The sequence below is a fragment of the Convolutriloba macropyga genome, unplaced genomic scaffold (assembly GCF_964194025.1).
Source record: "Convolutriloba macropyga unplaced genomic scaffold, txConMacr16.3 SCAFFOLD_2439, whole genome shotgun sequence".
Taxonomy (NCBI): Eukaryota; Metazoa; Xenacoelomorpha; order Acoela; family Convolutidae; genus Convolutriloba; species Convolutriloba macropyga.
The window spans coordinates 1419-23042 of NW_027453449.1; the positions used below are offsets into that span (position 1 = coordinate 1419).

The 21624-nt window shown below is 36.0% G+C and overlaps 1 long non-coding RNA gene across 2 annotated transcripts; it reads right to left on the bottom strand.

Moving 5' to 3' along the window:
- Positions 1-2052: 2052 nt before the first annotated feature.
- On the bottom strand, positions 2053-20217 carry LOC142358294 (uncharacterized). Of its 2 annotated transcripts, none has more exons than XR_012761794.1 (4): positions 20095-20217; positions 19313-19343; positions 13967-14163; positions 2053-2396 (listed from the first exon to the last, which is right to left on the bottom strand). It is a non-coding gene; the product is annotated as an uncharacterized LOC142358294 (long non-coding RNA). The 2 variants fall into 2 exon arrangements; XR_012761795.1 differs by having other exon boundaries at positions 2053-2404.
- Positions 20218-21624: the final 1407 nt, after the last annotated feature.

The following is a 21624-nucleotide window of genomic DNA, read 5'->3' on the forward strand; positions in this document are numbered from 1 at the left end:
AAACATATGATGATGGACTCCATGTATAAATTTAGGGATATAAGAACTCCATGTATAAATTTAGGGATTTTTGAGTCTAGCTATCTGATAAATACTATTACATTTACAGCAGTCAGCTAGCGTCAAACACGTTTCATGTTATATCTGTACTCTCTATAAAACTTTACAACTTTTCATTCATTACTTTGAAGAGAACAGAAGACAACAATTATTCTGTAAACTTTTTCTGTATTTTAGGCACTTTTTGCCAAAATTTTTTGGCGTTTGTTTACAAAGACAAAAGAGACTGTATTGAAATTTCTGGTACTATGCTGCGAGTTGAAGAGTTTGGAATCAAGTCCAAAAGTATTCAAAATTTGATTATAGAACCATAATAAATCATATAATAGTTTTTTAAATCAGTTTTCTCAACTTTGATTACTTGTGTCATATTACGCATTGATTTTTTCAAAATGAAAATAAACACTTTAATTTGGTGCCCAATTGATTTGACTCACAAAATGACAGAGCAAATTTTCACAAAATTATTTCTACTGAAAATAAACAATTTAAAGATTTTTGTTGATTTATTCAGTGAAATTTAAAATAACACTGAAGAAATTAGGCATTAGAGGTATTGACTTTCACGATCGATTTTCTTTTTCATTCATTTTTCATTTTGAAGGACTTCTAGAAACAGTAATTTTTGCAGAAAATATAAAACATGAGTGCAGCAAAATCTTTATTTTGCCCAAACTAAAGCTGTTTTTTCTAATGCGGAATTGTCAAAATATGTGTTTTTTTTTCAAATAACTTTTGAGCCATTTGCCAATAAAATTTTTATTTGAGATGGATTTATTGCAGAAAAAGCACTACATTTTTTAAATTATAAAAATGTAGCTCAGCACAAACAGAAAATTTAGTTTCGGTATCAAGTTTCGGTCTCCTGAAATCAGCAATTTTAAAAATTTATCGAATAACTTTTCTTTGTAATGGAAATTGATTTTTCGACTACAAATTATTGACAAATCGTTGAAAAAAAACTAAAACGCATCGAGTGTTATGCCATCTTAACATATTCGAAAAAGTTATTTAAAACAAACTTATTGTGATGATTCTTTAAAATAACTTCTCATCTAAATAAAAACAGCAAATTAGCCGAAAATTTTAGTATACAACAAAATTGACAAGTCCAAAAATTCTGTCAATCTTTTCCATGGTAAGTTGCTCGAAGATCCATTCTGGCGCTACAAAGCTTTTAGAAAGATTTTCTGGAAGTTTTATAAGTAAAGGGGTTGTATGGTCAGAAAGATACAAAAACACTTGAGCTGTTCAAAGTATTTTTGTTAAAGACGACTGAAGGTGGCGAAATTCAAATGCTGGGTTACCGCATTAAGGACAGCCAAAAACTGAAATAGTTAAGAAGGGGAAAATGCTATGCAACTAAGAACATTGCTTGTTTGTGCTTGCATGGTTCTGTGAGCGCTGTTTTTTACGGCTCTACAAAACATGCAATCATTTCTCTGATAGAATTTTCATAGCAAAAATGATCTGCAATTTTTCAAGTCACTAGTGATCCAAATAATTAAAATTCTGCAATGAGTTCAAGAGAATAGTTTCAAACATAACGGTTGGAATAATTACCGCTTCTATTAAAATATTCTCACGTAAGAAGTGAATCTGGAATTTTTCAAAAGAGCCGTTGATTGAACTGAGTTTTGTTTGAGTATATCATGTGTAATCAAATAGACTCATCAGTTAAAAAAGATCAGAACTCAAAGGAGCTCAAATTAGGTCACCGTCAGAAAACTCATATCCTTCAGCAGACACGCTATATCCTAATAGGCTCAGGGAAGGGGGAAAGTGATTTAAAATGAGAGCCCCAAGTTTTTTGTAATCACGTTTCATACATAGCACTTTCGATAGATAGTTTCCTAGTCCAAATTAGCTTTTCCCGTCTGCAAGTTCTATATGCGTTTAAATATTTCTTTTAGTTTTGCTTTCCATATTTCGCCAGACACGCTTTTTACCTAAGTTTACCTAACGTCATATCTTCAAGTAAATTTTACTACAGTCTTTGCAAAATACCCATATTTCTTATCAGAATGAAACAAAAGCGTCAAAACTTCGCTATATTTAACCTTAAAGAATTTTTGGGAATCGACAATGAAAGCACTCTAAAAGCATCCAAAACTTGGTGGTATCTTTCCCATTATAGTACCCGACGAAGACATAACCCCGCTCTATGTCATATTCAGTTATTGGGGGGGCTATAATGGGAAACACCCAATCACTGGCGTGCTTAGCCGGGGTTAAAGTACCAAGTTGCGACTCTGTGTCTCCGTTTTTGGTTGAAGCTAGATGACATGTAGTGAAGTCACCCACCTCAACAGCTAAGTCACTCGTCAATATGTTACCTGAAACCCTATACACTCGGGTTGGAGTCCCAGTGAATCTCATCGATGGATCATTGGTATTTCATAGTAACTTCTAGATCCATCGATGGGTCTCATTGAAATTTCATAAAACCTAAGTTTCCATCGATGGATCATAGTATATCCATGAAAAATAAAATTTCGAAAATCTCACATGTTTGTCAATTTTCTCAATAAAATGCAGCTACGTGCCCCTAAATGCTCTTTTTTGTTTTTTTAGTAACGTGTCACGAAATCTACCGTTGGTGGTGGTGGTGGGGGGGTATGCCCAGACGTTATGCGTTTCAAGCCAAAATTATGCGCTATAAAATCTTTAAAACGATTCAATCGTAGTATCCAAACTTTTCGAAATAGTTCATGAGCTCACTTTGTACCACAAAATGTAAAAGTGATGGAATTGCAACATTTTGACGTTTTTCCGACAAATTTTGACGTTTTTGGACCTATTTTGATGGATTTCCTATGGTCCAGTGATTTCCCATCGATGGCTTTTCTATGATCCAGTGATTTTCCTTCGATGGTTTTTCTAAGGTGCAGTGTTTTCTCATCGATGAAATTTCTAGGATCAGAGAAAAGTGGTAATGAACCATCGATGACCCGTCGATGGACTTTTTATGAAATTTCTGTGATCCATCGATGGGGTTCCCTGGGAGCCCAACCCGGGCAGTTTCTATTTAAAAAGATGTGAAAAACTAAAAGAGGGGATGTTCCTTTTGTTTTGAAAAACGTTTTCTCCGAAACTTTCTTGAAATTGTGAAATTTAAATGCCGAAATATTGTTGGTATACGTTTGTTTTTAGTTAGACGAAAAACAACGAAAACTCTTTTTTTCATGTGACATCGGTATGCTCCTTTTCAAAGGTAGGAAATTGTGGCCTGGAGAACAGTGTATAAATCGACAAAAACACGAAGTAATAAAAATTATACGGCTGTTAAAAGTTACGAACACGAACAAAATTATAACACAAAATGCAAAAAATGGTTACTTCGGCTTTAGTGTCTTCTCCAAAAACCAGTAATACATCGATGTAAAGTTTCATCTTAATGATTTTATATGCGATCCAAAATTGCTCATTTTTTCTCGAAAGTCTTTTTCTTATCAAAGGTAATCTCTTGTTAAAATTTGACTCAAATTGTTACTTGAATTAAAACTCACCGAAAGAAAATTTTCCATACATAAATTTTGTTAGAAAAAAAAGACTTTTACAGCTCTCTACCAATTTTACTGACAAAACTATTTCATGAGTGTTAGAATATCGATCAAACTATAGTCTTAAACTTAGTGAGAATTAGAAAGAAAGTTTGACTTACCAGATTAGAAAGACAAGCAATATGACTTCGATCAAAGAAGTTATATAAATGAATCGTCAAGAAATGGTGCTTAGAATCAATATTCGGTTCAAATTGGTGAATCTAGATAATTATTATTAGAGTTAGATTAATTGATGTAAAATCTTCCCAGCATGTATTAAATGATGATGATATCTCCGGAAGTGTGAATGAATTCTTAGAAAAGTGCAAATGCATTCCATTTATGGTTCCCTTTGCGACTGATTTGCAGAAGCAAACCATATTGGGTAACCTTTGCTACCCCCACTATAAATCACGGTGCTAAGATTAGTTTTGTATCTTGAGTTTTTCATACTGATAATGGGTATATATACAGCTGATTTTTGAGTCCTTTTTTATCCCCAAATTCAAATCACCATCTTGATCTATTAATCAGATCTCTCCTGTAAGTCTCTAAATTCTACTGTAAAATATCATTTTGTCATTCTCTCATTTTTGAGAAATTAATTCTTTTACTTAGTTAAAAACGCTTTTTATTCCGCTTGCGAAAGTCCATAACCCAACAGGTTATGGGCCCAGCAATTTTCTAAGTCATAAAATTAATTTCCAAAACAAAACTTATTTGTTGTTGACAGTCATAATCCTTTTCTGCTTAGTACCTTTTCTTTTCACAACTGTTTTGCCTGCTCAAACTCCAATGGATCAACAGACAGTGAAGCTGCTGACCTACACAGGAAAGGCACAGGACTTTCCAATCTGGAGCACAAGATTTGTGGCGATGATGAAGACGAAGGGACTCTACAAATCACTACTGGGGACAGAGGAGCAACCCAATGAGCCTGCGCCACTGGCCAATGGGGCAACCAATGCTGAGAAGAAGAACCACAAGGTGCTGAAGGATGCATATGAGAAGGAAGTTGCAGACATCAAGGAGAAACGGAACAATGTGTGGTGCCATCTGGCACTGATTCTAGATGCAACAACCCTCATGCTGATGAGACATGACTGTGTGGGAGATGATGGCATTGGAGATGGAGCAAAGGTTTGGAAGCTTTTTGCAAGAAAGATTTCAGAGTGTGGAGACGCCGACAGTGGTGACTTTAGTGGCACAGCTTGCTCGACTGCAGCTCGAGGATTCTGAGGATTTGGACAGCTTCTTCATCAGAGGACAGGAGTTGCTCACAAGGCTACAAGAAGCAGGGGAAGCAGTCTCAGAGACCCTCTTCAACACCTTGGTCCTCAATGGTCTGCCAATGAGGTATGAAAGTTTTGTTATACAGGAAAGCTTCAACCCGGCAACGCGAACTTCACAGAGTTGAGGAAAAGGCTGCAGAACTTTCATGAGAGCACGATGCAGAGACACAAGGGACAAAGTGGTTCAGTGGCACTGGCAGTGAAGCGTGACTTCAAGAAGGGACCCAAGAAAGGAAACTGCTGTGTGTGTGGGATCCCTGGACACTTTGCCAAGGACTGCAGGAAGAAGGAGACAGCACAATGCAGCAAGTGTGGTGAGAAGGGTCACCTAGACAGGGCATGCAAGAGACAAAGAGATGGAGGCAAACATGAGTCAGTGGCAATGGGTCCAACATTGGCTACACCAGACGAGGAATGCTGGGCAGCTCTTACCCAGTGGAAGACAGCAGGCATGCTAGTGGACAGTGGTTGTACAGATCACATAGTGACGAACATCGATGCGTTCCTGGACTTTGTGCCCATTCAATCAGTAATCAGAAATCCCAACGGAGAGGCTTCCAGAGTGTTGGGCAGAGGCTGTGTGAGAATCAGCATACCCTCAAACAAAGGGGAAGTCCAATGCGAACTCAAAAATGTTCTGTTTTTGCCGGATTATTCTTCAAACCTCCTATCAGTCTCTAGATGCACGGATTGGGGACATAGCTTCACTTTCGAAATAGGAAACAACTGCATGAAACTACAGAAGGGAACTCGGGTAAAACTAACACAAGAAAATAGTTTGTTTTACTTACCCTGCAGCGTTCTAGAATTCAAGATGAGTTCCAACAGCGTGAAACTTGACAGTGCAAGGAAGTGGCAGGGACGATTGGGTCAATTGAATCAAGCGGATGTGGTACACGAAGTTTGTGTTTGTGGAAGTGCTTAAGGCAAAGAGTGAAGCATTGGCCAGCCTGAAGAAATTTGTTCTCAGTGTGGGGACGCCCAAGAAGCTGAGGCAAGACAATGCGAAGGAGTTTCTCTCAGAGCAGTTCAAGACTTACTGCTTAGATGCAGGCATTCTACAGGAGAAGACCATACCAGAGACGCCACAACAGAATTGGTTAGCTGAGAGGTGCAACCGGACACTACTGGAGACCGCAAGATGTTTGATAATTGACCCAGGACTTCCCAAGATAATGTGGGGAGCAGCAATCTTCAGGCAGTAAGGATCAGAAACTTGGTTGTGAGACGAGGAGAAGAAAAATGCCCAGCAGAGCTGATGAGAGGTATAAAACCTAAGCTTCCAATTAGTAAATTATCTATTTTTGGTTGGACAGTCTTCATGAGGAAGAGGGACAGAGAAGTCAGCAAACTTGAACCCAAGGCACTGGAAGGAAAGTTTGTGGGTTACACTGAAGGAGAAAACGGATACCTGGTGTACATACCCAACACACGCAAGGTGATGGCAGTTCGAGATGTGATCATCAAGGAGTCTGAAGAGGGCTCAATCCCTGACAACCAAGAAACGGCTGACCTACTAGATGACTAGAGACAGTTGGCTTCAATGAGGATGCACTGGAACACGCGGACAGAGCAGAGCCCAGACGAGGGACACGAGCAAGGAATGTTCCGCATTTTTTTGGAGAAGTCAGGACCCATCTTGCTGTGACTGAGGGCGACTATGTGGAACCCAAAACAGTCTACAGAGCCAAGCAAGGTGACAATTGGGACCAGTGGCACCGGGCAATGAAGGACGAGGTCAAGGCACTCCAAGACAACGAGACTTGGAACCTAGTGAGACCACCCACAGACAGGGACGTCTTACCGGGCAAATGGGTTTACAAAGTGAAATTGGGACCCAGTGGTAAAGTGGACAAATACAAAGCGCGCTATGTGGCAAAAGGCTTCAAACAAGTGGAAGGACTGGACTACTTTGAGACTTTTGCGCCTATCTGCAAGCCAGAGACATTCAGGATTCTACTTCAGCTATCAGCGAAGCAGGGCCATGTGATGCACCAATTTGATGTCAAGACTGCTTTCCTGCACTCACCAATCGAGGAAGAAGTGTATCTGGAACAGCCACAGGAGTTTGTAAAACGCGGATCAGATGGGGAGAAGTTAGTATGTCGACTAAATAAATCAATTTATGGTTTGAAACAGGCTGCTAACAACTGGTACAAAGAGCTGGCAAATTTCCAACTGAGACAGGAGTTCACCAGAAGCAGGACCGATCACTGCTTGTTCGCAAGATCAGAGGCAGAGGATCACACCTTCATCTTGGTCTGGGCTGACGACATCATAGTAGCATCAAGAAGGATGACAGTGGTCTCTGATGTCAAGAAGGCACTAGAAGCAACCTTTCACATGGAAGACAGAGGGAGAATACACTGGTCTCTGGGCCTAAGAATCAGACGACAAGAGGGCAAAGTCACAGTCGACCAAGAACGCTACATAGAAACAATGTTTGAGCGGTTTCAAATGGATTAATGCAAACCCTCAAGATCTCCAGTTGATTTGAATTTGAAACTTCAGACAGCACAGAACGGAGACAAAGAAGTGGAACAGAGGATTTACAGAAGCTTGGTTGGATCACTTCTGTATCTGGCCAAACAGACGAGGCCAGACATCATGTTCACAGTCAACATTCTGTCCAGACACATGAATGCACATACCAATCAACACTGGATGTGCGGAAAACTACATCTGCGATATCTTCAAGGTTCAAAAGGCTTAAAACTTCCTTACACAAAAGAGGCTAGTTATGATTTAGTGGGGGAAGGTGATGCAGAATGGTCTGGAGACGTGAACAACAGAAAATCAACAACGGGCTTTTACTTCAAGCTCAACGGACGTGGCTCAGCACTCAGCTGGGGTGTCGAGAAGCAGGCCACAGTTGCTCTTTCTTCATCAGAAGCAGAATATCAGGGCATGGCAGCAGCAGTTCAGGAAGCACTTTACCTGAAACAACTTCTAGAGGATTTTGGCATCCAACAGAAACGTCCAATAGCAGTTGGAGAAGACAACCAAAGCTGTATCAGACTCTGCCAAAACCCAGTCATGCACAAAAGGAGCAAGCACATCGAAACAAAGTTTCACTTCATCCGGGACAAGACGGAGGATGGGACTATTTCAATTCATTACGTCCCTACAGACAAAATGGCAGCGGACATCTTCACATAGTCGTTACCCGTTTCGAAAGTGGAAACATTCAGAGCAGTTTTGATGGGAACAGACTCTACGCAATCAGTTCAAGTCTGAGTGGGGGTGTTAGAATATCGATCAAACTATAGTCTTAAACTTAGTGAGAATTGGAAAGAAAGTTTGACTTACCAGATTAGAAAGACAAGCAATATGACTTCGATCAAAGAAATTATATAAATGAATCGTCAAGAAATGGTGCTTAGAATCAATATTCGGTTCAAATTAGTGCATCTAGACAACTATTATTAGAGTTAGATTATGTAAAATCTTCCCAGCATGTATTAAATGATGATGATATCTCCGGAAGTGTGAATGAATTCTTAGAAAAGTGCAAATTCATTTCATTTATGGTTCCCTTTGCGACTGATTTGCAGAAGCAAACCATATTGGGTAACCTTTGCTACCCCCACTATAAATCACGGTGCTAAGATTAGTTTTGTATCTTGACTTTTTCATACTGATAATGGGCATATATACAGCTTATCTTTGAGTCCTTTTTCATCCCCAAATTCAAATCACCATCTTGATCTAATAATCAGATCTCTCCTGTAATCGTCTAAATTCTACTGTAAAATATCATTTTGTTATTCGCTCATTTTTGAGAAAATAATTCTTTTACTTAGTTAAAAAGGCTTTTTATTCCGCTTGCGAAAGTCCATAACCCAACAATGAGTCACTTGACCTTGTTCAATATATTAAATTTAAATTGCGATTTTTGCAAAACTGTGAGCGGTAGTTCGTTCTAATTTTGCAAGTAAAAAATCAAACTCCGAAAAAAACCCGCAGTTACACTATTAACTAATTGCAATCATTATTCTATTGTTCGAATACCAAGCATACCTTTCAAATTCAATGTATTAAAATCAATTGTAGTCTTGATGCTTTGCTTTTTGATGTTGTACGAACCAAACGCTTCATACGTTTTACCTCTGTATGGGTACACACCTATCTGATCGGAGGCTTTCTACGTTTGTATCTATAGATACGGAGAGTTTAATGCATTTTTTGACGTCTATTGAACTAGATTGCAAAAGATGAGGCGCTTTGCTTGTCTATTGAGCAACAAGACACCAGAAAAGTTGTTTAATATAAAAACTAGTTAAATGCATGACATTAATTTTGGATCGTTGTATCCAACCACAGACTTGAGGTGACACATGACAAACTAACTTTGTTTACAATTTGAGCAAGAACTAACAAGACCGATATATTAAGAATGTCGCAAAGTTAACCAACATTGATCGTTTAGCAAGCATTCATACCATGAACAACCATTCATAAGGTAATGATGCAACAAAAATTAGTTTTCGGCAGACTTTGCAATAACAAGAGTCTTCAGCAAACCCTTTTAATTTATGGGAAATATTTTTCAAGTTCACGGTTCTGGCAATCCAGACGCGAAGCAGAATTGGCAAAAATGTATACCCAAATTGTTTAGAGAAGCAAAAATTGTACGGAGGACAATGTCCCAAGCAAACTGTTGCTTTTATGAGGTAATGAATTTCATCGACTATACAGATACTGATCGCCTAATTTGACCAATGAGAGAAACAACAATACAAACAACAAAAAGTACACCAAAAAATTATCTATCGAGAAAAAGAAGAAAGCAACTTTATCTAATGTTTTGAAAAACAAAAACATTACAGTCTACGTGGCTACACGCCAGGTGGGAGATTTACTACAAATTTGTTCTCGATTGTATGTAAAGGTCACAAATTAAATTTATACAAGTGTTCTTAATTACCCTTGTGAATTGCACTTACTTTCCAGGCATTAAGAGGATTAACGATTTTAGCAGTGAGTGTACTTCACACTGCGAGAGTAAAATGTGTTTGCATGAATAAGTAAGTACAGCTAGAGAACTTTTATTTAGAAAATTCTAACAGACTACCCGGACCTAACGCCAAGTCAATTTCAGTACTGGGCAAGTCTAATTCCAAGTCTTCTTTCATTACTGATTCAGAGCTATGATCATGTCACTTTTTACACTTGGCAGTCTAAATCCAAGTCTGGGCTGAGACTTGGCAAGTCTAATCCAAGTCTGATTTAAGACTTGGCAATTCTTAATCCAAGTCTGATTTAAGACGGAGGATGGGACTATTTCAATTCATTACGTCCCTACAGACAAAATGGCAGCGGACATCTTCACATAGTCGTTACCCGTTTCGAAAGTGGAAACATTCAGAGCAGTTTTGATGGGAACAGACTCTACGCAATCAGTTCAAGTCTGAGTGGGGGTGTTAGAATATCGATCAAACTATAGTCTTAAACTTAGTGAGAATTGGAAAGAAAGTTTGACTTACCAGATTAGAAAGACAAGCAATATGACTTCGATCAAAGAAATTATATAAATGAATCGTCAAGAAATGGTGCTTAGAATCAATATTCGGTTCAAATTAGTGCATCTAGACAACTATTATTAGAGTTAGATTATGTAAAATCTTCCCAGCATGTATTAAATGATGATGATATCTCCGGAAGTGTGAATGAATTCTTAGAAAAGTGCAAATTCATTTCATTTATGGTTCCCTTTGGCAGTCTAAATCCAAGTCTGGGCTGAGACTTGGCAAGTCTAATCCAAGTCTGATTTAAGACTTGGCAATTCTTAATCCAAGTCTGATTTAAGACGGAGGATGGGACTATTTCTTAATCCAAGTCTGATTTAAGACTTGGCAATTCTTAATCCAAGTCTGATTTAAGACTTGGCAATTCTTAATCCAAGTCTGATTTAAGACTTGGCAATTCTTAATCCAAGTCTGATTTAAGACGGAGGATGGGACTATTTCTTAATCCAAGTCTGATTTAAGACTTGGCAATTCTTAATCCAAGTCTGATTTAAGACTTGGCAATTCTTAATCCAAGTCTGATTTAAGACTTGGCAATTCTTAATCCAAGTCTGATTTAAGACTTGGCAATTCTTAATCCAAGTCTTGGCTAGCCGAAAAAATTGCCTAAAATAGCCGGAAAAACGTCAAAAATAGCCGGGAAAACGTCAAAAATAGCAGAAAAAAACGTCAAAAATAGCCGGGAAAACGTCAAAAATAGCCGAAAAAAACGTCAAAAATAGCCGGGAAAACGTCAAAAATAGCCGAAAAAAACGTCAAAAATAGCCGAAAAAAACGTCAAAAATAGCCGAAAAAAACGTCAAAAATAGCCGGGAAAACGTCAAAAATAGCCGAAAAAAAACGTCAAAAATAGCCGGGAAAACGTCAAAAATAGCCGAAAAAAACGTCAAAAATAGCCGGGAAAACGTCAAAAATAGCCGGAAAAAACGTCAAAAATAGCCGAAAAAAACGTCACAAATAGCCGAAAAAAACGTCAAAAATAGCCGGGAAAACGTCAAAAATAGCCGAAAAAAACGTAACAAAATATGCCAACCAATATGCCACCAAAATATACCGTGGTATGCCCATGGCATGCCTGGTATGCCCATAATACATTGCTAAACTAACAGAGGGCAGGATTGGCTCTTCTGACAATCTGTACATCGGCACTGCCATATGCCCATTTTCGTCCCCATTTTGACCATTTCGTGGCAGACCATTTTGACCATTCCCACTACTATCGAGCAGGTTTCCACGACTTTGTAAAACTGGGCCCCTTGACAGCATGGGAACCGTCACAGTCTTCTTCATAACTTTGCCTCGATTCGAATACCCAGACATTTCAAGATCTGAAATATATATATGTTGATTTTCGGCTAAAATTCGGCTCCAAACGGCTGAAAAATGGCTGAAAACGGCCCAAAACACCTGAAATACCCTCAATAGACCCTCCCGGGGTGCTAATATCACCCAATAATCAATTTGTTATGCCCCCGGCATCATTTTCTAGCACCCCGGGAAAGTGGCCAAAAAGTAATGCCAAAATCGTGGCACGTTGCGAAATTTTTTGAATTCGAAAATTTCACTCGAAAATTTTTGAAAAGTTGGTTTTGACTTGGGAATCAACTTCCAAGTGTTATCCAAGTCTTGGTTAAGACTTGCCAGACTTGTAAGACTTGTATTTAGACTTGCCCAGTACTGGAAACCTAAATAAGACTTGGATTTAGACTTGCCTAGTACTGATATAGACTTGGAGTTCGGTCCGGGTACTGTTAGCGTATTTCAAAAGCTTGTAAAAAGCCACCGTAGGTCAGTTTTCGAGCCGTGTACAATGTTGTCAAGTAGACTTTAATTAGGGTCTTAAAAAGATATCTGCAAACTTGTTAAGCATCAGGGTCAGAGACAGCAAAGGCAAATTACCTGAATTAAAGGATTAATTAAAACAGCCCAAAGCAAAACCAAACTAAAAACTCTTGCGTTTTCAATCTGCTTTTAAAAATAAATGTAGGAGCCATCTGTTTATCAAAAGATGAAAATAAAGTAGAAACAACAAAAAGATTCCAAAATACGAAAGAAATGAAGATAAAGACAATTTTATCTCCCGGCAAATCTTCCATGAAAACATAAACATTGCATGATCGCAACAACGATTATGCCGCCAACCGATAACGTCAGCTAAAGGGATCATTGTAAGTACCATATCCCAAACGTTAACAGTTGAAATTGGCAATGTTTTTGTCGAACAATTGAACCGAATGGGAGTACTCTTATCAGACGAAAACGTACTTAGATATTAATTTGAAAATATTTAAAAATTGTCATAAAATAACATCAAATAAAAGTTAACATTTCTCAACATCTATCGCGTTCGGATATTGGATAATGGAAAAAGCTGCGTCTCATTTAAATTTTACAAGGTGCAACAAAGGATCACTAAGTGAGCAGTTTCAGTCATCAGTGAATAAGGAAAAATTAGTTTTTCAGAATGAACGCCTTTAGTCAAAGTTTTAAACATAAAAAATTCAAAATCAGCCCCTGACTAACAATAAAAGTCAGAGTTTGCCTTTTATATTGACAATTCTACGTGAAACCCCAACAGGATAAACGGTAATAATAAGGTCAGCTCACCAAAGGAAGGTGATTGGTGATTCTGTGTTTTAAGGCCATTCATAAAAAATCTATAAAGGTCATTTATAAAAAATCTTAATTTCAACTTTAGGTGATGTTAGTATACTAGACTTGAAAACTGGAAGAAGTGTCAGAAGGACTACACCCTACCGAGATAACACCCAGAGTATAAATACAATCGACTGAACAATTCGAAAAAAGTATTTCATATGTTAAATGTGTGATCCTTAGTTTATGGTTGAGAATATGTAGTTCTTTGAGAACCAACTAGCAAAATTGAAAGACTTAGTTATACGTACACGACTTAAGCATCAGAAATTTTGAAGCGTAATAGATGAGATTTAACATAATTTTACCGCAAAATCTTGCGAAGAAACCGCGGTGAGAAAGTATTGGTCAAAAACCTACATAGTCAACTGAATTATTCCGGTTATCATTAAACCTGAAGGTTAAATTAATAGAATCCAATTTATTCAATATTGTTTGTTTCGTTTGTGTCAAACAATAATAACTTGAGATTAAGGCCTGAAAAAATACCCACGAAATTTTTGGCGTGCTTTTTTTATTCATCGCTGTTCCTAGCACCCACTATAACAATAATTCAATTTAATGGTTAGAATTGGGCTCAGATAACTCTAATTATAGACTCATTCAATATACTTGTTAGATTCGATCACATTAATGTTTTAATTTTATAGTCTCATTATTACCAAACGTTATTTTTGCAATTGCCGCATTTCTTCAAAAATGGTTATGAAAACAACGTTTTGTATAGGTAGTGAAAACAAAACAGTTCTGACTTGTACAATACACCAACATTGCAGGACTAAATGATCCGATCTTTTCTTGTAGTTCCGCTACAAAGCTATTCTTGGATGCACTTAAAAAACTGCACTTTTCTAATAAAGTGTTGCAGAAAACTCTTTTCACTTACCAATTTTCCAGTTAGGGACCCTATGACTCCTCTTAAAGGGTTCGAGGCAGTGTGCTGCAGTTATAACCCACAGTCTGTCAATGATAGCACCACCACAGAAGAATTCAGATTGAGGTATGTAAATGAGACGGACGTAGAAGGGTCTCGTGTGAACTGATAAGATCCCGTTTGTTATCAACGACAGAACTGGGGGATATCTGGATTTTCAGTGGTCGTTTCAATCAATAACATTTAGAAGTGTTCGTCTATTAAAGGGTTTTTTGAAAAAAAATGTTCCCGTTCACCTCATGCTATAATTTTTTTTTGAAACCAAAAAAATGCATGGGATTGATTTACTCAAAGAGGCTATATGGTTTATTTCCCTAGATAAATCAGTTTTAGAGAATTTTTGCATTTGTGTTTTGCTTTTGCGCAGAAAAAATTGATGGCAAATATTTTAATTGCTTACAAAAATGTATCACGTTAATACAGCGATTCATTTCAAATACTTTTCTTAACTTGAGATTATTGCTCAAACGTAGATTTACAGTAAGATTTAAGTCTCCTAGTTATCGATTAGCAGATTTCGCTCTTGGTTGAAAAATAATAAACTGACAGAACGTAAAAGTTTTATGTCCTGGCGCACTTTTTTGTAATTCCTAATGTTCTGTTTTCTTGTTTGCTTGGAAATACATTAGAGTTTAAAAAAATTCGTCAATTTTAAATTTTTGTTTTGATACTTATATCACAATATAAACACCATTGTAAATTAAGAGCATAATAATTTTGGAACTTTAAGATCAAGAGAAATGATTGTAAGGCTTGCTCTTAATCAAGTCACAATCAAACCTAAACATACTAACTGGCATATACAAATTCCTCCAAAATCAGGTCTTACAAAATCAGTTATATTTAAGTACCAATTAAATAAATCTGCACTTAGATGCATAGATAATTTTTGTTTATTTCCGTAATCGTTTTCACTTAAGTACTCACTCAGTGTTATGTTTATTTATTTGTTAGTGGCTTACGGACTAGCTAAACGCAATAAAAAGGCCACAGTTTATGGCACTTAAGTCGAGCTCAATCTTCATGAAGCTATTGAGAAATGTTTCCGATAACTTCATGTGTTATCAGGGCATTGAAGGGTTCCATGATGAAGCCAATGAAATTTTTTACCTAATCGTCTTAAGTTACACGGATTCTTACCAAATCTTAATAGAGGCTGTTGTTTAATCCTACAAGAACATCATGAGTCTCACCACATGCTGAAAACCAATCAGAAGCCATCCTAAACCAAAAGAAAACTTATCGAGGAAATAACTTATCGTTGTTTTTTTAATTTTCGCGGAATACTGATCAGATTTTGCTAAATCAGGGGAACGAAAATTTATTCTGGTTTGATTCTCAAAACATAAGCTACGTTGCTCTAAATTACATTTAACTAACTTTCAGACCTCATTTCATAGTTCACGTGTTTCAGCTTCCCTTAGCAAACTTCAATTATATCTAGGTCAGCGAAAACAGTAACTTGAATGCAGTAGCTAAGCAGGGGGCAGAAAAGATGATTTGTATTTATAAAAATGTTCAGTTTCAATTCAGAATTAATGCTTTTTCTGTAAGAATGAGCAGCATTTTCTTATAATCTACCTTTCAAAAAATTGCCCTTCCGTTATGCACCTTTCTTGAGCGAAAATTTTTTCTGGGTGCATTGTTTCTTGTGTCAGATTACATGCAGAATTAGGTTACAAAGCATATATTTTTAAATGCGACATGATGCAAAATCTTGTAGCCTTACGTGAGAGTTACTGTAAATCACACCACTAAATTACATGAAAACATTTGAAAACTTGTGACAGCCAACCGAGAAATTCATGCATCCATTTTTGTTGCGGCCCCCACTTTAGTGGGAAGGGAGGAACTATATACTCAACTGGTTTTTTTAGTTCAGTCAATTTTGGCCGATCGATATATTCATCGTAGAGAATTGTGAGTGGTATCATTAAAAAGCCCATCCAGCGCAGAATACGGAATTAAAAAGATTTTTTCGATTTTCGTCTTTTACAGGGAGTTATCGAGGTTTAAAGTTTTGTGAACATTCGACTGTCTTTGTTCACATTTTCAGTAATTTTTTTTAGAATTTGGCACAATTTCGCTAAAATAATTCAAAATATATTAAAATGTTTAACGGCAGAGTGTTGTTGTTAACGTTGGAGATAGAAGAGCGTTGCTGAATTGTTTGATTGACGTTTTTTTGGCTAAAATTTTTGATGAAATTTTCAAGTTTCAAACATTTTTTCATCAAAAATGGCACAGAATATGCTTTTTTGGTCCACAATATTCAAGTTTGCCAGACTTAGTGACCTAGAAATCTAAACACAGACTCCCTAATCTCAAAAAAGCGCTAGTTGCAATTAGGCGCCGTATGAAAGTCTTCTGGAATTAAAACTTTGCCGTTTTTTTTTAATATTTGAAAAATTCCATTCCACAATTGGTCTAATTCACAAACAGTTGGAACACTGGGTCGTTTTGCTGGGCGCGCGACAAAATCAAACAGAGGTTCGATGATATCATGGAATCTTAGAATCAGAGAATCTTCGGTTTTTATTCTGATGCTGCCTTTTTTCAAAATATTTTGATTTTAGTTTTTAATGTTAATTAATGACAAAAATTTTTATTCACGGCTGCGTTAATGACAGCTCCAATGACAGTGGTAAATTTGAGGCGGCATGTAGATACAAATTGTTTTCAGAGAACCAAAGGGTTTTTATGGCTTTGAAGAAGAGTTTTAGTAAAATTTAATTGAAATCTTGTTTTTGCCTTCAATTGTTATTCTTTTGTCTGTCTGATTTTTACGTTTAACCACTCAAAGACCTAAATTTATTCCTCAAGAGGTGCAATTGAACCTTTTCAATTCATTCGGTTGTTACCTAATGTCTCTTATGTTATTGAATGTATTTGTTTTAAGGAAATTTCTGTGATTTTTTAAAATTCTAAATTTTTTTAACTTATTTTAGTAAACATTTTGCTTGTTCTCAGTAAGTACAGGTCAACCTTTCCTCCTTGTAGAATAGAAACTAATTCTAAGGCCGATCGTTTTAACAGAAGGTTTTCTTGCTTTTGCTACTACGAGTTTTCATGGAAATTTTCTGATTATTGTGCATAATTGCCTTTTTTGCTGTTGTTTTTGTTTCTTTCATAAATTGTCAAATTATTTAACAATCTAACTGAAAAAAAGCTACGCAACATTTAAAAATGAACTCAATTTTTGTTTTCATAACATTTGGTTTGAAGGGCTGCGACACCGTTCTCTTGCAGAAATTGGTAGAGTTTTTATTTTGGCCGTTTATATGTTGTTAATTGTTGTTGTCATATGCCAAATATTGTTTAAAAGGTCTCAGTGGCCAAATATAGATAAACAAATGAACTTAAAAATTGATATGGGTAAATAGATAAAGGTTGTTTTGACTTTCGAATTAAATTTCTAACAAAAGATTAATTGTATTCTTCAACTTATTCCTTTTTGTTCTGGTTTGCTTTTTTTTTCTTATTTTGCAATGTTGTATCATTTTCTTAAATCAGCCTCAATATTTAGAGCTTTTTTTAAATGTTTTTTTTCGAAACAAACACTAAGTTTTCTGTTGCTTAGACGTTTTAAATGATGTCTTCAGGCCTCAGACAATTTATTTCAGTAGAATTTTGTGAAGTTTAGATACTTTTCAGTTTTTGTGGAACTTTTTGTTGTCATTTTGTGATAGTCGTTTTACAAAAAGACGTTATGATGATCAAAGCAGACGCAAATGAGATGTTAGATTCTCGCGGTTAATATCTTTTAAATTTAATAGCTTAAAAACTGTGGTTTCATAAAGTTGTTTGTGAAACTTATCAGTTCAGCTTGTATATAATGTTATTTTCTAGTCTTATGAATTAATATCAGTAATAACAGTAGCAATTAGTTTTCCGAGTAGTTGCAAGACAAACTGTCTTCTCTTTTAGTCGAAAGCTTTTGTTGGCTATGAATTTTTAAATTATTTTTTTTAATAAAAAGAGATTGATTTTTGAGATCTGCCAATTTTAGTTCTGTTAAATTGTAGCTGAGCATCTCTATATTCAATTCACATAATTTATCTGTTGCAAAAAAATTTGCTCTTCGTCACGGTTATTTTCTCCTCAAGTGGTCTTTCTTTTTGAAACAACCAGTTTTGATAAAAAAATAATTTTTGTGAGTTTTCTATTTGCCCCTTTTTTGTAGGTTTTTGTTTTCTTTCACAGTATCACAATAATGGGCGTCATTTGATTTACAAATTTTGTTACCTGCAAAGTTGGAAACGAAGATTTTTTGTTGTTCTAGTGATGAGCCTAATAATTAATTGATTGGGGGGACATCGTTTTTGTCCATATTTTTTTTTTGTGCAAATCTTTCGTTTTTGCCCGTGTTTGTCGTTCTTTTTGTAGTCGTATGACATATTCTGGATAATGAAAGGCCTCAGTCGCTCTCTATTGAGGTATAAAAAACTCCTTAATTGTTTCATTTGATGCGTAATGTTTCTGATCAGTTCGAATTTAATTCTTTTTTAAGCAAGGCTGTAATAAACGCACTGAGGAAAAGTCCCTTATTTTGTTCCAGAAAAATACCGGTTAATCTTGTTAGTATAAAGTTTAGCTGATGCCATTTTGATTTGGTTAATAGTGGTTTTCAAAAAATGGACAAGGAGTTTTGGTCGTAATTAATATTTGTAACTATTTGATTTTTTTTGTCGTCTTTTCTGGAAGTCATGTTATGGTAGATAGAGGTCTCATATACCTATACCTCTAGAGTAGATTGTTTTATTCTTTTAGTAGTTTGTTGAACGATATTTTGATATGTTGACTTTTCTATCTCATTTGGTAGACAATTACGTGAAAAATTTAGATGAGTGGGGTCGGAATTTAAGGTGCGAACGCACATTACCGAGCCTCCTTGTTTGTAGAAGAATCGTTTAAAGTATTTTGATGTGAACCATCACAACAGTGAAATTCAGAACTAAAAGAATTCGTCACCCAGGGATACATATTTATTGCTAAAACCTCACAGCATTTAAAAGCCTTAAATTGGGGAAGTTATCATTGATTGATGCGGGTAATAAAGCTGAAAAAAAATTAGATTTTGGCAAGATTTCTAAACAAAAGAAACACATTTTGAAGCGTATAATCTTAATATTTTTATTTTATCCAGATTTTTTTTTGAATTTCTTACAATGATATTGCATGGCCGTACTTATCTTGACGTTCTCGTACCAAAGAAAGTTATCAAGATCTTATAAAGGCTTGTTAAGTTTCATTTCACCAAAAACACCGTTTGGTGTCAATGAAACGAGATGAAGAGACCTCTGATTTTCCGAATGCTTCGTTCCATGATCTGTAAAAGAATGACCGTGAAAATGACAAGTAACTATAACGAATAAGTTCAGAAACAATATTATTGATCTCTGCATTGTAAATAAAGTTTAGAAACCGAATGAATCCGATATATATCACAGTGGAACAGATTACTATATAATTGCCTTGAACTCCCAGTGAACTGAAACTTGGTACAACTTGATAACACATGTATGATCTTGACACTTCTAGTAAGACTTGCCAGGATCTTGAAATACCAACTCTTCTTGGTAAATCTTAATAAGATCTTGGTAAGATCTTATCAAGATAGTCCACGAAATTTTCTTGACAGCCCTTGACAAAATCTTAGCAAATCTTGAAAACACTTATTATCTTTTCTGATCACTGCTCGATGCCTCTCGTCCTCAGAATAGAAATCAAAGTCTTCTCAGAGCTCAACACACTAAATAAAGTTAAGGTAAATGATATTCTTGCTTGATGGTATGAATTCGTGCTAAATCTTGTTTAAAGGTGCTTTTCAATTTTTAAAACTTTGTATACCTTGCCATGTCATGGTTAATCTTTCTAGGTCATCTTGACTATATTTTGTTTCTTGATACCCATGCAAAGATTTTGTAAGTTTGTAAAAATTTTGAAGTACCATGTCAAGATCTTGGCAAGATTTAACAAGATTTAGTATGTTTCTTATCAAGGCGTATCAAGTTTCAGTCGAGTGGCTTGCCTTAACTTGCGGAAAAATTATGTAGAAATGAAGTACCTGTTAGCTTTACCTGTTGCTTCTGATGTTGCGATATCAATTCTAATTATGTGGTTATGAACTGTTATGTTATGAACTCAACCTGTTCACAACATTAACTTCTTGTCATATTTCTAAAAGTGGCAGTTACGAAACCGAAGGGTAAAATAAACAAGCATCAAGAATCGTGACAAACAAACTCGTCACAAAATAACGTTTTGTTGGTAAATATTGCCTTTTCTATCATGAATTAACGCCGCTTTCTGATATGCACCACATTCAGTTATTTTGAGATTAAGATATCATTTTGATATTTGGAATAACTTTCACTTGAACTAACGGCCTGGTGACTTGGCCTTGAAGAAAAAGCTACCAAAAATTGCTTAAAATTTTGCGGGTTTCTTTATTTGCTCGCAATGATTTCGGGATGAAAAGACATAGCACAATTATATTTATTGTATGTAATAGAAAAAATTGAATTGAAGACTAAATCAACCGGGTGAATATGCTAGCGCTAAAACTTGCTAAAATTTGTACAGAAATGGGTAAAACTTTGTAAGATTTGCTAGATTTAGCGATAAATTAAGTAGCAAAAATTCTTTCCAGGTGTTCCACTATTCACCGCAATTACTTTGAAAATTCATCCAATAACTTTTGACTAAAATGAAGAACGAAAGGCAGTTAATTAAGGGCAATGGGTAAAAATTTTTCTTGCCGTTTTTTTCAGCTGCCACCAAAAATGTTGAGATAATAGTAATAAAATGAGGTTTCAACGCAGGTTTTATGAAGATTGCAAAATTTACAAGTGTTTAAAATCCGGACGAGATAAAAGCTAGACTTAAAAGCGATTTTAGTTGATATGCTGTAATTGAGGATCCGTACCAAACTCCAATTACGGTTCAGTACTGGGCACGTATAAATTCAAGTCTTTCGACAAAAATAAGCGCTGAATCCTTACAATATCAATTCTATTGGTCATATCAGACTTGAATTGCACTTGGAAAGTGATTCCCAAGTCTAAATTAACTTGTCAAAAAATTTTGAGTGTATATTTTGAATTCCAGAATATTTTGTAACGGACCAAAATTTTACCATTTATTGTTTGGCACTTTCGCGAGGTGCTACAAAATGATGATAGGGGGCATCCCAAATAGTACGTTAGCACCCCGGGGGTCTATTTGGCGCAAATTTGGCCGATTTGAAGGCAATGCAGGTGTTTTGAGCCGTTTTGTACACGTTTCAGCCCGTTTCTAATCCAATTTTTACAAAAATACCGTAGTTTTTTTTTAGTATTTTTTACAAAAAAACTAACACTATCATTTTGGGGACAAAATGGAAAAAAATAACTCTGACGCCTTTATTTTCAAAAGCAATGCTCATATTTTTGTTTGGTGACTTCTCGTTTGCTTTGATTTTTTTTTGTGTTGACCCCAAAAAACTTTAAATGATAGTCAAATTGGGACCAAAAGCGAAAAAAAATCAACTCTGTTGGCATTATTTTCAATTTTGCCGGTATTTTTATTTTTTTTGGTCGGCTGAGGGCAATTTTTTGTTGGCGGTCCCT